Source organism: Vicia villosa, unplaced genomic scaffold (assembly GCF_029867415.1).
Source record: "Vicia villosa cultivar HV-30 ecotype Madison, WI unplaced genomic scaffold, Vvil1.0 ctg.000058F_1_1, whole genome shotgun sequence".
Lineage (NCBI taxonomy): Eukaryota > Viridiplantae > Streptophyta > Magnoliopsida > Fabales > Fabaceae > Vicia > Vicia villosa.
The window spans coordinates 1,004,973-1,022,906 of NW_026704987.1; positions in this window are offsets into that span (position 1 = coordinate 1,004,973).

The following is a 17,934-nucleotide window of genomic DNA, read 5'->3' on the forward strand; positions in this document are numbered from 1 at the left end:
GACGGCTAGTACCCTGAGAAAATCTCTTTGAGATACAACAATAATTCAACTGTAAATTATTATAACAATAACCGAAGCAAAAGTTTACCTGTATTTCAAGAGACTACAATCGTTTCTTCCTAAGTCTGTCTTCAAATCAACACAACTATTAAACCAGAACCTTTAGTAGTAGGAAAATTTGAACGACCAGTACTTGATTATCACATCGTACTTGTCGCATACTAAACACCTTGGTAAATCTTTGGGATACGTTACATAATTGATTGTATTTTACCTTGTGAAGTCCCTCTTAATTTCCCAACCGTTATGAATTCCAATATTCCTTCCTTCACATTGGTTAATCCATAATGGTATTCATCAAGAATTCTTTGGGCCCCGAGTACTATCAAGATTCTCATCACTGGTTTGGGAAATTAAGTGGATTCAAACTTGTGGTTTTCAACACAGCAACTTAGGAAATACAAGTTAGTGCATTTTAGTTGTTAACTTTTAAGGGCCTTCGATCAACTTATTCCATTATGAACCCTTTTTCCGTTATCTATAAAACCAAAAATACAACACAACTTTGATGATCATTTGCATTTTTCTTTCCTTGTTGATGTTGGATAGATTTGAACAGCACACACTAAAGTGTCCGTCTTGTAAAGGAGCTTATGAGGGATTCAAAACATGGCAGAAAATTCTGATTGGTGCAAGAGTTGTGTTTTGTGCAACTTCTGGGATTCCATTTGATACTCAGCTGCGAGTAGTTTTGGTTGGACTGTGTTAGAACAAGATTTGTTTTGATCAATATTCTTAGTTTTGATGATAACAAGCATATGAATTTTGTATGAGATAATGTGGTACTCTAATACTATGCAATTTCCGTTTCAGGAATTATATAAAGAGTATGCACAAAATCAGCGCAAGAAGCACTGACTCAGAAGGTTCAGCATGCAACATCAGAACATGGTCTAGCAAGACATCAGAAGATGGTCAAGCAGAATCAGAACATGGGTCTATGGAAGCATTAGAAGAACTTGAGATCAGAAGCAGAAGCACTGAAGTTCTCATGGTATCACGCTCAGAAGCACTTCAAGGTCAGAAGACAAGAAGATGCTCTGCACCAAGCTATTTGACTCTGATGATATTCAAATGTTGTTTACACAAACATCAAATCAGAAGCAAGTACAAGATGGCAGGCTACGCTGACTGACAAAAGGAACGTTAGAAGCTATTAACGGCAACGTCAGTAGACACAGCGGAAACAAGGCTCGAGGTAGTTGACAAAAGAGCGAAACATTAAATGCAATGCTGTACGGATTACGCAAAGCATTAAATGCTCCCAACGGTCATCTTCTCAACTGCCTATATATATGAAGTTCTGATGAGAAGCAATGTTACGAATTCTGAAACAACACTTGCGCATTATACAGAAACGCTGTCAAATTCAAAAGCTCTCAAACTTTATCATCAAACTCACTACATTGATGTTGTAATATATTAGTGAGATTAAGATTAAACTTAAGAGAAAATCAAAGTTGTGATAATAGCTTTATAAGAAGCACTGCAACTCTTAAAAGAATTTATTTACATTAAGATGTAAGAACTAGAGTGATCAGGTTGTTGATCAGTATACTCTAACAAGTCTTAGCAAGTGTCTAAGAAGTTTGTAACTAGAGTGATCAGGTTGTGATCAGTATACTCTAGAAAGTATTAGAGGGTATCTAAGCAGTTTGTTCCTAGAGTGATCAGGTTGTGATCAGGATACTCTAGAAGACTTAGCAGTTGGCTAAGTGGAAAACCATTGTAATCAAGTGTGATTAGTGGATTAAATCCTCAGGTGAGGTAAATCATTCCAAGGGGTGGACTGGAGTAGTTTAGTTAACAACGAACCAGGATAAAATCATTGTGCAAATAGTTTTTATCTTACAAGATTTTAAAGCTACACTTATTCAAACCCCCCATTTCTAAGTGTTTTTCTATCCTTCAATTGGCATCAGAGCGCCGGTTCTAAGGTGCAAGCACTTAACCGTGTTTAGAAAAGATTCAAGAAGAGATAAACGCTTCAGTAAAAGATGGCTGGTGAAATTCTAACAACTACATCTACATCTGGCTCTGCTGAGCAACACAATGATAACAATGGTTATACTAGACCACCAGTATTTGATGGTGAAAACTTTGAATACTGGAAAGATAAACTAGCAAGTTATTTTCTTGGTCTAGATGGTGAACTATGGGATCTTCTGATGGATGGTTACAAACATCCAGTAAAAGCTACAGGCGTAAGGCTTACCAGACAAGAAATGGATGATGATCAAAAGAAGCTTTTCAAGAATCATAATAAATGTAGGACTGTTTTGCTGAATGCTATCTCTCATGCTGAGTATGAGAAGATATCTAACAGGGAAACTGCCTATGATATATATGAGTCATAGAAAATGACCCATGAGGGAAATGCTCAAGTCAAGGAGACTAAATCTCTTGCTCTAATCCAGAAATATGAAGCCTTCAAGATGGAGGATGATGAAAACATTGAGATGATGTTCTCAAGATTTCAAACGCTAACTGCTGGATTAAGTGTTCTGGACAAAGGCTACACTAAGGCTGATCATGTCAAGAAGATCATCAGAAGCTTGACTAGAAGATGGGGTCCAATGGTGACTGCATTCAAGATTGCAAAGAATCTGAATGAGGTTTCTTTGGAAGAGCTAATCAGTGCCTTGAGAAGCCATGAAATAGAGTTGGATGCAAATGAACCTCAGAAGAAAGGTAAGTCTATTGCATTAAAATCTAATTTTAAAAATTCCACCAACGCTTTTCAGACTGAAGAAGAAGATTCTGAAGAATTAGAATCAGAAGAAGAAAATGAACTGTCCATGATCTCCAGAAGGGTTAATCAACTCTGGAAAAGCAAGCAAAGAAGGTTCAAGAACTTCAGAAGTTCGAAGAAGCCTGAAAGAGGAGAATCTTCTGGTGGCAGAAGATCAAATAAGAAAAAGGTCATCTGCTATGAGTGCAATGAGCCTGGACACTTCAAGAATGAATGTCCAAAACTTCAGAAGGAGAATCCCAAAAAGAAGTTTCATAAGAAGAAAGGTCTTATGGAAACATGGGATGACTCTGAATCAGAATCAGAATCAGACTTTGAAGGTAAGCAAGCTAACTTTGCACTGATGGCCACAATGGATGATGGATCAGAATCTACATCAGAATCAGGTTTTGAAGAGGTATTTTCTGAACTATCTAGAGATGAGTTAGTTTCCAGTTTAAATGAACTTCTGGAACTCAAGGCTCACCTTAGTATCAAATACAAAAATCTGAGAAAGCAATTTGAATTTGAAACTAAGAAGCAGGATTGGAAAATTCTGAACTGAAGGAAAAAGTTTTAAAATTATCCAAAGATAGTGGATCTCCTTCTGGATTAGAAAAATCCATTCCTAGTCTCAATCATATTCTGAAAGAATATGACTCGAGCTTCAGAAAGTTCTTATCTAGAAGTATTGGCAGAAGTCATCTTGCTTCTATGATATATGGTGTTTCTGGAAACAGAAGGTTTGGTTTTAGCTATGAGGGTGATACCTCACATAAATTTGAACCTGTTGATGATTTGAAAATTACATACAAACCATTGTATGATTAGTTGAAATATGGCCATGCACATGATAGTAGGCTCACTTCACATGTACAAAGTTTTAACACTGTACACACCAAGAAGCATGTGACACAACCTAAAAAATATCATGCTGTCAAACCTAAAGAATATCATGTTGTTCCTCCTGGTAACTATTATGCTAAAACCAAGTTCAATCAGAACTTGAGAAAGACTAACAATAAAGGACCCAAGAAATTATGGGTACCTAAGGAGAAGATAACTTTTGTTTCAGATATCCTTAGCTGCAAAGAGGACAAAGCACAAAATGTCATGGTACCTGGACTCTGGGTGCTCGCGACACATGACGGGAAGAAGGTCTACGTTCCAAGACCTGGTGCTTAAACCTGGTGGAGAAGTCAAGTTTGGAGGAGATCAGAAGGGCAAGATTATTGGCTCTAGAACCATAAATTTTGGTAACTCTCCTTCCATAACTAATGTACTTCTTGTAGAAGGATTAACGTATAACTTATTGTCCATAAGTCAATTAAGTGACAATGGTTATGATATAATCTTCAATCATAAGTCTTGCAAGGCTGTAAGTTAGAAGGATGGCTCAATCCAATTTATAGGCAAGAGAAATAACAACATCTATAAGTGTCGCGGGGAAAAATCGTTGTTCCTTTTTTCGGGATAAGACACTTGATGCCTTCTTTGGGCTCGAGTGCTCAAAAAATGATTATTCTTTTGTACGGACCAAACTTTTTATTGTTTCCAAAAGAGGAAAAGGAAAAAAGCTGCAATAACCTTAAAAGTGGGGGGAGAGATTCCAGGTAAGAGGGTTGGTTATACGAAGGGAAGGTATTAGCACCCAACGTATCTATAGTACTCTATAGGTTTATTTGTTTTGTTTTCATTCTATGTTATGGTGGGGGTTGTTGTGAAAGAGGTGGGACCTAAGGTGTTTGTTTGATTATGCTCGCAAAGATCATCACGATCCTATGCATACATATCCCTTAGAGGGAATCAGAGAATCTGTAGCTCGGGGTCTACGGGTGCTAAGGTTTGAATGGTTTTTTTTGTTTTGTTTTGCTCGCCAAGGATACGACCTTGTGCCTACGTATTCTCAAAGGGATGTTGAGAAAGTCAGAGCAATCGTAGTTCCCACTTATGCTAGTGGAAGCAAAGGAAAAGAGACAAATGTCATCTTAATGCTAGATGTATCTAATCTATATCATCACATACATCTGTTTGATTTTTGTTTGAAAATCTTTTCATTATAAGCCCTGGGCTGTGCCGCTTATGGTGCTTAGAATGATAAAGATGTTTTTGTTTAACCAGCCTTGTGGCAAAAGTTTCAATGAAGTCAGCCTTGTGACAAAAACTTTGATTAATCAGCCAGCCTTGTGGCAAAAGTTTCAATGAAGTCAGCCTTGTGACAAAAACTTTGATTAATCATCCAGTACGGTGGTAAAACAGTTTGATTGATTAGCCAGCCTTGTGGCAAAAAAGTTTGATTTGATTGATTGATTGTTTGTGATGATATAGAGAAGATACTCCTCTCATAGAGATGATAAATGTCTAATCTCCTAGGGTATTTGATTTGGATATTGGGGATGCTTATAAGAAGCACGGGGTCCTTGTACGAAGCCCAAGAGGAGGCTATCCGAGGGTCCTTGCATTGTAAGCCCAAGAGGAGGCTATGGGAGGGACAATCCAGGGTCCTTGCATTGTAAGCCCAAGAGGGGCTATGGGAGGGACAAGTCGTTTGTACGAAGCCCAAGAGGAGGCGTGGTATAGTTGGTTTGAGCTCTTAGAGCGATTTCACCGGGAAACCATACTCTATGTCCTAACCTAAACTAATGGAGATTCTTTGCACGAAGCCCAATAGGAGGCTATGGGGAACCTAGTGTTGTACTAAGTTGAACAAACATATAACATACACAAATACATGAACAAGTATGAACAAACATGGACAAACATGAACAAGTATGAACAAACATGGACAAACATGAACAAGTATATATATATATATATATATATATATATATATATATATATATATATATATGTATATGACAAAGTGTGTGTATATAATGGAGTTTATGAAGGAAATATACCTGTAAGCATGATCCATTTGTATAGACGGGGCTCGGGGCTTATACCCGGGGAGAGGCCCGTTGATTTTATTCAATAGCTATGCAAACAAATATTTACAAGAGACTTTGGGGCTTATACCTACATGGAGGCCCCTGATATTTTTGGGAAGATTTAAAGGAAAACCTTCATTTTTGATTAGTTATTCAAAGAAATCAAATTGATCGATATATATACAAAAATGTGTATGTACAAAAAGGTGTACAATGAAATACCTAATTTCATGTACAGGAATGGGACTTATACCTATGTGGAGGCCCCTGTTTTATTTTATAAAACATGGTTGATCGTTTTGTTAAAAATGCGTCGTTTGAAAAAACTGTTTGAAAGTTTGTTTTTTGAAAGAAGTTTTCTGTTTTGAACGAAAAGACTGTATAAAAAGAAAAAGGAGTGGGTCTTATACTCTCTAATATTCGAGAGGCCCCACATCGTTTTGAAAATCAATTGATCAATTAAAAAGATTTAATCAATAGTTTCCTTTGAAAATCAAAAAGAAATGGTTTATCGTTTTTGAAAAGAATCGCGATCGCTTGTTTTAAAATGGTTTGAATTTGAAAGAAATCAACTTAATTAATATAAAAACAAATCTTTTGCTTAGTTAAGACCTAAGTGATTAAGGTTTGATCACAAAAAATATTTACAAGTGATTAGGTTAAAAATTAAATGAAAAACAATATTTTAAGTATTTAAAAACACTTAAAAATGTATCATTTTAAACCTAATTAAAAGCATATTAAATAAATATTTTTTTTTGTGATTTTTTTGATATTCATAAAATATGTATATTAAATAAGAGGTGTGTAAAAAATGAATAAAAAATGAGTTAATTTGATTGGTTAAATTAAATGATGAAGTTTGTTAAAAAATGAAATAAAATAGTTGTAAAAAAAATGGTTTTGGTCCCTAGAGGTGTTGAACCCACGCCCTTGTGTTTACCAGCCAAAACACTTGCCAACCCAGCTGCGCGCGCAGCTTGTTATTATAACAACTTCGTTTAATTATATTTGAAAACTGATATTTGAAATTTCTGAACAGAAAATGGCGCCAAGAACACCATCCCCATTTGATTTTGAAAATTCTTAAAACTGAACCAAATTGATCAAGTGAAGGGTCTATCTTGCTCGGTTTTGGACGAGGAACATGATGATAGCATTTAATTTCATTTATTTTAACTCTAAGGCTATCAATTCTCTGATGAACACGAAGAACCCTAATATGACAAATCATTGTGAAATCGTGTATGATCATGATATGATGCAATTGATTGAGGGTTAATGATCCTCATAGGTGCAGAAACAAGATGGTGTATCAATATTTCATTTATGATGCGTGCATGATAGAGTTTGAAGTTCATGAGCACTTACCTCAAAAACGGCCAAACTGGAAATTGAAATCGTGCTTGGAGGTGTTACAGATGTTGTTTCTTGATCTGGATAGCTTCAATGGACCATATGGAAGGTGTCTGGATGCTTGGAGGGGATTGAATTCATCTGGATCATTCCATGGAACCCAATCTGCAGTTGCTTCAAGTATGAATCGAATTTGATGATTCTGAGGTTATTGGCTATATGTGATGGATTGGATAGTTCATATGTGATATATGGATGATGTTAGAAGTGATAGTTTGGAAAGAATTGAGCCTGAATGAAAATTGGCATGATAAGTCTCATGTTATGCATATTTGAGAAGTGAGGTAGTGATTTTGAGTTTTAGGTGTTTTTGGGGTGTATGGATGGATCAAACACATCATATATGATGTTTAGAAGTTGTGAGAAGCATCATTTTGCTCAGAACTTGCAAGGGATGGAACTTGCACTTTCTCCTCTTTGAAACTCATGAAACTTGCAATTCAAGAAAGAAGAGAGAAAACCTATAATTGTGAGGTTTTGGTGTGAATTGAAGAGTGGAAATGACCTCTATTTATAGGCCATGAGTTCTGAATGCAGAGCTTTGCAACTTACTTCTTCTTTGGTGATTTGGCATTTGGAGATAAAGTGGAATCTTTACATTTGATGCAAATGGTTAAAGTAACTAAACCATGGTTATTTTGGCCAAGCTTCTTATCTCTTTCCTATCTGATCTTAAACCAGAAATATCTTCCAATTATTGCATCTATGTGTCATCACTTGGATCATTTAGTAGAATAGTGCATAACTTTGGTAAAAATGGCTTGTAATTTCATGCATAATGACCTCTAATGACAAAATTCAAAACCATAGCTATGCTCCATATTTTTTCATGCTCTTGGACATTTTGGAAAGCTCATGTTACACACTTCAAAACCCTAGTTGAAAGTTTCTTCAAGACCCTTAAGGAAATGGGTGAAAAAGATCCATGAACTTTGAAGAAAATGAGATTTTAAGTGAAGTTTTCAAAAAGTACCAACTTTGAAGCTCCATATCTCTTAAATGGTTGATCTTATGGAACAAAATTATGTGTCAAAGTTGTTCATTGGATCAAAATCTACAACTTTCATGTTGGAAGTTTTTTTCAGTTTGTAGGTGAAATTTTGAGAAATTCCCTTCCAAAGTTTGGAAAAAACCATGAAAAACACTTAGAAATTTTTCTAAGTATGAAAAGTCAAACTTTTGACTTTTTGATTCTTGATTAATTTTCTTGATTTTTCTTGATCAAATGACTTCATACATCATATATTGATGATTCAAAACTTCAAAAGTCATGGTTGACCAAAATTCCCCAAAAGTCAATGGTGTTCTTGTATAGTTGACTTTTTCAAACGAATCGCGTTTCTGGAGATTTCAAATGAAATAGGCTATCCTCACCAAATGAATGGTATGAATGGATCAAATTGAAGCATTAGAGGATATTGAACCATAGTTTGAGTCATGGCACCATGTCCTGATTAAAAAGTCAGTTGTTCAGATGAATTAGGTCAAAAACCCTAATTGTCGACCAGATGAAATTGATGACTGTAGGTCTTGAATTGAGATTCAATTTCCATTGTATGTTGTCATAGGGATTATTTGAATATGATTGAAGCCTTGGAGCTTTTTAGGGTTTCCAAAATGTGATCCCTGATTTTCAGTCCTTGATAGTTCAAAACCCTAATCTGAGGATTTTTTTGACCAATCTCTGGGTGAGGGATGTTTTGAACCAATGAATTAGGTCAAAATAATGCACTTGATGTCTTGATACCATGTCCCAAGTCATTATGTCAAATTCTGAGTAAAAGTCAAGAGTATGTTGTCTTCAGTCAAAACCCTAATTCAGTCGATTCAAAGCTGTTGAGCTTGTTGAAGTGAATCTTTGAGGACCAAATGTTGATTTTTGATAAAGATAGTTCTTTCGAGTTGAAGGGAGAACAAAAACCCTAATTGATTGTTGCTTGCACTGATGAGTGATTCTTGGTTAAACCCTGCTGAGCACAAGTAGCAAACACATGATATGCAATTGGTTAGAGATGCAAATGATGCTTATGCAGATGATATGATGTGGTATCTTAGGTCAAAAATTGGGGTATGACAGATGCCCCTATTTAAGTTTCTTCAACCTGAGACATGAAGATTGAAAATCTTTGTTTTGATAGGGTGGAAGAGACTTAAATATCAGAAGACGCGAATTTTGGACCTAAGATACCAAAATTGCGAATGATGCAAGGATGTCTTTACCGAGGGGATATCAAGAACTGACTCCACTGAGGACAAGAGATCGGGAAAGATGTCTCAATCCGTTTTAGGAAGAGAATCCGTTTTGTCTTTTCGGGAAAGCAAGTGTATGCTTCACCGGAGAATGATAGCTTTGTGAGAAAAGCTTACCTATCAACATTATCGACTATCAGCATGGGGATAGACTTGTTTAATAATGCGAAGGTGAAAGGTATGAAACTGTATTACCGACTATCAGCATTGTGATAGACTTGACAAGGTAAAAAGAGTTTCAAAGGTTCGGTTAATATTACCGACTATCAGCCTTGTGATAGACATGTTAATAATATAACCAGAACGAAAGGTTACCGACTACCAGCCTCGTGATAGTGGTTTTGAAGACTTGATAAATTATCATCCGAGTGATAAAATGATCTTGGAGATTTTGTTAGGGAAATTACTGGATGTTCAGCCTTGTGAACAGTAATAAGCCCTGATTGTCAAATGGTCTTCATGATTGATTTCCTTGAGAGGAATATTGTTTGAAAGAAACATAAACTGCTCAGATGACGAGGCTATTGTTTATGGTCTGTTTTTCTCGACTCTATTTGGAGAATCAGAATTTGAATTTCTGGTAAAGACAATGTTCTAACCATGAATGAATTGGAAAGAAACAGTCAAACAAGACTTTGTTCCCATGAGGAATGAACTCAAATGGGATTTTCTCCTCTATTTTGAGAGGAGGAACTGAAGAAACCTTCTTCCACGAGGAATGATCTCAGTGGGGAACTGGAGAAACAAAAGATGTTCTTTCTGCTTATGGGTGACAACCTATTTGGAGAGATGACGCACCCATATTTGTTTCTTTTTCTCTTTTTTTCTCTTTTTTTTTTAGGATAGATATATCCTAAACAAGTAAATATTGAAAAATGCAAGAATGCATAAATGATGCAAATGTGTATGAATGATGAATGTCATGAATGTCGCATGCATGCTGACAATATTGACAGACAAAGGAGTATATACTGGAGAGGGACCAACGTCGCGACACAACCAGATACTCGGCAAATGTTCTTCAACACGGTACCGATAACACAGGTGATGAATTGTGTTGCATGTTTTTAACTTCTCTGGGGAAGATAAGCATCTTTTCTTATTGAGATGGAAAAACTTCCTCACAGGAGATGGAAAATCTTCGTCACTGGGGACAAAAGACCTTCTTCACTGGGGATAGAAGAACTTCTTCACTGGGGATAGAAGAACCTTCTTTGATTCATCTTATGGAGATAGCTGTTGATGTTCCTTCTGTTGTTCACAACTCAAAGGAAAGTTTCGCTTTTATTTTGAAAAAGTGAAGTAAATTCATTTAAAAACTTTTTTTTTCTTTTTTTCAAAAGTGAATAACATAATTAAAGCATCATTTTGCAAGCTAAAAGAAATTATAGATTGCAAACAAATAGGCACAAGACTCAAATTTATTTAATAGGATGGTAATCAGCTAAAGGCGTGATTCCATGGAGTATTTACAAAAGTTGGAAATGGTAATTATGCGGAAAAGGCTACATTGAAAGCAATAACCACTATTCCCCCTAATAACTTTGAGTTCCAATCGTGCTTGTCGCTTCAGATTGGCGATGATTTGATTGAAGATCCTTTGATAGAAAAGACTCCTCAGGTGACGAAGTACGGACTGATGCAGCTACTTTGTCATAAATCCCTAATTTTTGCCTAGATTGCCCTTTCAGGTTTTCAATCTACCAGGATAAATTTTTTCTGTTTAGTGTCTCTAATTTTTGCCTGGACCGCCCTTTCGGGTTTTCAATCCACCGAGACGCTCATTTTTGCCTAAGTCGCCCTTTGCGGGTTTTCGACTTACCGAGATGTTCTCTTTGTTTTTAGTCAAAGTATTTCTTGACTGCATAAGCATTCATAGGATGCGGGAGTTCATCACCATCCATGGTTGCAAGAGTCATGGCGCCTCCAAAAAATGTTCTTTTGACAACATACGGGCCTTCGTAATTAGGAGACCATTTTCCCCTAGAATCTGGTTGAAAAGACAAGATCTTTTTAAGCACGAGGTCGCCTTCTCAAAATTCACGAGGTCGAACCTTTTTGTTGAAAGCTTGTTTCATCCTTGCTTGGTATAACTGTCCATGGCATAGAGCAGTCATACGTTTTTCTTCGATTAAGTTCAACTGATCGTATCTACTTTGACACCATTCAGCCTTTGATAAATTAGTCTCCATGAGGACTCTCATTGATGGGATTTCAACTTCTACGGGGAGCACAGCTTCCATGTCGTATACTAGAGAAAAGGGAGTTGCCCCTGTTGAAGTACGCACTGAGGTACGGTACCCATGTAAAGCAAATGGCAGCATTTCATGCCAGTCTTTGTAAGTGACGACCATTTTCTGGACGATCTTCTTAATGTTCTTGTTGGCGGCTTCGACGACACCATTCATTTTTGGTCTGTAAGGAGAAGAGTTATGATGATCAATCTTGAATTCCTCACATAATTCTTTCATCATTTTGTTATTCAAATTTGAACCATTATCCGTAATGATTTTGCTGGGAATACCATATCGGCAAATGATGTTATTCTTGATAAACCTCACAACCACTTGTCTTGTAACATTGGCATAAGATGCTGCTTCGACCCATTTGGTGAAGTAATCAATAGCTACCAAGATGAAGCGATGACCGTTTGAAGCTTTCGGTTCGATCATTCCAATCATGTCAATACCCCACATGGAGAAAGGCCATGGAGATGAGAGAACGTTGAGTAGAGTCGGTGACACATGGATCTTATCTGCGTAGATCTGGCACTTGTGACATCTCTTCACGTGTTTATAACAGTCAGATTCCATTGTCAACCAATAGTATCCTGCTCTTAACATTTTCTTGGACATTGCATGCCCATTTGAATGAGTTCCAAAGGACCCTTCATGCACTTCATGCATTAACATGTCTGCTTCATGTCTATCCACGCATCTGAGCAAAACCATGTCGAAGTTTCTTTTGTATAGCACATCTCCATTCAAGAAGAAACTGCCAGAAAGTCTCCTTAGAGTTTTCTTATCTTTGTTTGATGCCCCAAGTGGGTACTCTTGAGTTTGAAGGAAGCGTTTGATGTCGTGGAACCACGGTTTATCATCGATGACTGCTTCAGTCACAAACACATAGGCGGGCCTTTCAAGGCGCGTGATTCTGACTTTAGGCACATCATTCCAGTGACTGACTTTGAACATGGAAGATAGAGTAGCCAAGGCGTCTGCCATTCGATTCTGATCTCGAGGTATATGATGCAATTCAACCATGTTGAAGAAAGTCAACAGACGTCTTGCATAATCTCTGTAAGGAATCAAGCCAGGGTGGAAAGTTTCCCATTTTTCTTTGATTTGGTTGATCACGAGGGCTGAATCTCCATATATGTCAAGGATCTTGATCCTTAAGTCAATGGCTTCTTCGAGACCCATGATGCAAGCTTCATATTCTGCGATATTGTTGGTACAATCAAATAGTAATCTGGCGGAGAAAGGGATATGAGTACCCTTGGGAGTAATGATGACTTCCCCAATTCCATTGCCAAAAGCGTTTACTGCTCCGTCAAAAATTAGGCCCCATCTTGATCCAGAGTCAGGACCTTCTTCAGGTAATGGTTCGTCACAATATTTCATCTTTAAGTACATGACATCTTCATCAGGAAAGTCAAACTTGAGAGATTGATATTCGTTAATTGGTTGATGCGCCAAGTGATCGGCGAGAATGCTTCCTTTGACCGCTTTTTGAGCACGGTATTCAATGTCATATTCGGATAACAGCATTTGCCATCGGGTAATCCTTCCTGTTAAGGCAGGCTTTTCAAAGACGTACTTGATCGGATCCATTTTGGAGATTAACCAAGTAGTATTGTTGATCATGTATTGGCGGAGACGCTTTGAAGCCCAAGCCAAAGCACAACATGTTTTTTCGAGCATGGAGTAACGAGACTCACAATCTGTGAATTTCTTACTCAGGTAATAGATGGCATGCTCCTTCTTACCGGTTTCATCTTGTTGTCCAAGCATACAACCCATGGATTCTTCCAACACAGTAAGGTACATGATTAATGGCCTTCCTTCAACTGGAGGAATCAATATTGGTGGTTCTAACAGATATTCCTTCATACTGTCGAACGCTTTCTGGCAATCTTCAGTCCATACAACCCCTTGATCTTTGCGGAGAAGCTTGAAAATTGGCCCACAAGTAGTAGTCATTTGAGAGATGAATCTGGAGATATAGTTCAGTCGTCCGAGAAATCCTCTTACTTGCTTTTCAGTTTTTGGTGCAAGCATCTCTTGAATAGCTTTGACTTTGTCGGGATCTACTTCAATGCCTATTTGGCTGACAATGAAACCCAAGAGTTTTCCATATCTAACTCCGAAAGTACATTTGTTAGGATTCAAGCGAAGCTGATATTTCCTTAGTCGTTGAAATAATTTCAAAAGGTATTCAATATGTTCTTCTTCTGTGCTGGACTTGGCTATCATGTCGTCCACATAAACTTCAATTTCTTTATGCATCATGTCATGAAAGAGAGTAGTCATTGCCCTTTGGTAAGTTGCACCTGCATTCTTTAATCCAAACGGCATCACTTTGTAGCAAAAGGTACCCCATGGGGTGATGAAAGATGTCTTCAGAACCCATGTCTTCAGGAGCCATCTTGATCTGATTATAACCGGAGAACCCGTCCATGAAGGAAAAGACGTTGAACTTAGCAGTGTTATCAACCAGCATGTCGATATGTGGTAATGGAAAGTCATCTTTTGGACTGGCTTTGTTCAAGTCACGGTAGTCAACACACATTCTGACCTTTCCATCTTTCTTCGGAACTGGAACTATGTTGGCCAACCATTGAGGATACTCCGAGGTGACAAGAAAACCTGCGTCGAGCTGTTTTTGAACTTCCACTTTGATCTTGTTAGCCATATCAGGGTGAGTCCTTCGTAATTTCTGCTTAACTGGCGGACATTCTGGCTTCAATGGCAAGTAATGCTGAACAATATTGGTATCCAACCCAGGCATGTCTTGGTAGGACCAGGCAAACACGTTGTGGACCTCCGTTTTTTAATCCGGGCCATACCTCTGTTCTGTAGAGATACGTGAACTGACTCTTTTTTATCGCTTAATGCTTTCGCATTTCTGAAAATATCACAGAGTCGCCACCGACCTTTTATTTTATCCAATTAAGGAAAGGTTTATAAAAGACACAGAAAAAAGACCTTTAAGAAATTCTGGGTAAGGGGGTAGGTTATACAAAGGGAAGGTGTTAGCACCCTTTGTATCCATGGTTATCCATGGGCTCTTAAGTTTGCTTAGCTCACTTGTTTTTCAATTACTTTTCAATTGCTCTGAAATTGCTCATATGTGGCTCCAAATACTTTTGTAAATTGAATTTTGTAATGATCCGTGTGTGGATGTATACAAAATGCTTGTTTATCTTTCGAAAGATGTTTTGAAAAGAACGTTAACTTTGTAATAATCCGTGTTTGGATGTATACAAAGTATTGTCTTTTTTTTTTGAAAGTTTTGAAAAACAACAATGTATGAGAATTTTGTTTGTTTTGATTTGAGCAAGCAAACTAGGAGGTCTACCCTGAGTTGTAAGGTCTTTATCCTATTTCCTTTAAAAATCTATCCTTTCACCGGATATAAAAGCAAGGTTCGATTTTGTACTCAAAACGGTAGAATTTGACTTTGATTTTGAAAGAATGAAAAGGGATTACCTGAAGAGGTGCAAGTGTGACTGTGATTGTATTCAGATATTTATCTTTGAAGTTAGTGATCTAACGGTTCAATTTTATCTTTGACATACACGCAGTTTATATTTATGCGGGAAATTAAAATGCGGAAATGTAAAGTGCGGAAAGTAAATCTACGCTATTACATCGATTGTGCAGGAAATGTAAACTAGCCTATTTACATGAATTTGACATCCTATACATTTATCTAGGAATTTTAAATTGCAAGAAAAATAAAAGGCATGTTTTTGGATTTTTTATGATTTGATTTTAATTATAATTAATGCATGATTAATTAAATTAAAATGAAGAAAAAGGATGAAAATAGATTTAAACCTAGAAATTAAGTTTAAAATATGTACAAAATATTTGTCAATTAATTTTAAAACAAAACTAATTTTTTTTGGAATTTTTGGAATTGATTTGAAATTGATTTAAGTTAATTAAAACATAATTATGCAAATAATTATACAAATAATTAAAACTTAAAGATAAAATTATTCAAAATATGTACAAAATTAGTTTATAATATATAAACAATATTTAACATAAAGAACAATTTTTTTATGATTTTTTGATTGGTTAGAATAATTAAAAAGCAAATATATAAATATATACTAATTAATTATGCAAAATATTGAAATTATGAAGAAAAATAAAATATTTTTATTTCAGAAAATAATATATTATTTTAGAAGTCCAAAAATATTTTTTGTGTATTTTTTGGATTTTGAAAACTATTTTTAATTAATTTAACAAAGAAATTAAAATAAAATAGAAAATAAAATAGAAATAAAAGGATACTGATCCTGTGTGGAAATTTATGAGGGAGTATGGTGTGCACGCGTGATCGGGTGCGTTGGATGAACCATTAAATGAAATCAGGTGGTCCAGAAATTGAGGCACATGGCTTACGTTACACCTGCAAGGCACAAAATTAGAGAAAATTTAAAAAGTACGCGCGCGCTTCTGAACCAATGAGGTGGAGACACCTCATCATCTTCAACCTCTCGCCAGGGGTTTTTACAGCGCTTTTATGAAACAAGCGCTGTAGTTGATGAACCTCAAACCTGCAAAATAGCGAATAGGGGTAAACGTGCAAAGAAATTTGGCGCGACCTATCAGTTCAATTCGTTTGGTCCGTGCGAATTCAATGGTACTAATTAGAACCTCTAATTTTGTCTAATTTAGAAAGCCCTAATTTTGAAGCTATGAACCCTAAAATGGTAGTTTTGTTTATACGTGTCCAAACTTCAATTAAGTTTCCAGAAATGATCTACACTTCAAACCAAACTCAATAGTATGTCTACATCTTGTTAAACATGTGTGAATAACCAGATACGAATTGATTTTAGTTTGAACAAATTTTGACCTGTGTAGCTCGATTCAGTGAGCTTCAAGGCTTGTAATTGATTGAGATAGTTTCAGTGATGTTCAAGGAAGGTGTATGAATGCTTAGTTTGTATTGAAATGGACTGAAATTACAAATTCGAATTTGAGTTTTCTTTGAATTTTTTGAAGTGATTACAAGTGTTATGAGCTTATGTATGCTTCTGAATTCGCCTCCCCCTTGTTACTGAACTATGATAGCTTATTTATAAGCTATGTGTGCTTAGAATTGAAGCTAATATGTGCCTTAGTTGCCTTTGTTGAAACTTTGGTTTTTTAATATAAAAAACCTTTGAAAACTTGACCAAGTCTTGCCCTCTTTCAATGCACCTGCCTTGCCCTTCAATTCTCTGCAGAAGATGAAGATTCCTTAGGGGTGAGTCATGCTTGGAAGTTAAGCTACCATTATCCATGCATTTTCCTTTTAATTTTAATCTTAAAGTCAGATAAAATCATGCAAAAAATGGATAAAAAAGGTATGGGCTTAGTCTTGGTCGTGGGAGGCCCATAGTAACATGGCAAAGATGTTTGAATGCTGAAAACTTGGCCCCTTTTGGAAAAAATGCAATTTTGAACAATGTTGGTTTCATGCATTTTCCAAAATTTAGCCAACTTCAACAAGGTGTAAATCCTTCAATTTTTGTCATATGAAGGAGATCTTGCACTTTTTAGAAACCTCAAAGATTCCTCTAACCAATGTCTTTGGTCTCATGTCAAAATGATTTTTGAAGCTCCTTGTGTGTCCTTTTGAAAAAAGTGTCTTTTTGTTGACTTTGAAAATGACCTGTAATGTCTTTGGCCATATTTTTCAAATGGTGAATCCAATGACCATGGGATCAATGGCATTTGAAATATAATTGAATTTCCTTCAAAATGAGCTTTGGTTTGAATTTTTTGGATGAAGGATGAGAGAGTTATGACCAGTCAAAGTTGAGTTGACTTTTCAGGCAAAAACCCTAATTTTGAATCTTAGGGTTTTGTTGATTTTTTATCTTTCCTTGATGAAATATGATCATCCAATGATCAAATGATGAATACTTTGACAAAATATGGTCTTTGACAAAAAATTTCATTTTTGACTGTCTGTTGACTTTTTTGGTGAAACGGGTCGTCTGTTGACTGTTTGAGTTGCTGACGGTGCGTCTGAGTGAATTGAAGTTTGAAAATTTGTATGATGGTACTTTGAGATATATGGATGTATATGAAATCCATTTGAGCTCTCAAAAACTTGTTTCTCCTGTAAAAACAAGAAAACCCTAGTCAGGGACTGTTTATGTAGGAGACAGTTAAATGTACCTGATTTTTGTGCAGTGTTGAGTCTCTGCTAATCGCGTGATATTCAGAAGACTTCTTGAACAAAAATCTTGGAATTTTGAATTGTGAAAGATTGATTTGATTGATGGTACAAAACACAGAGAATTGTACTGCCAGC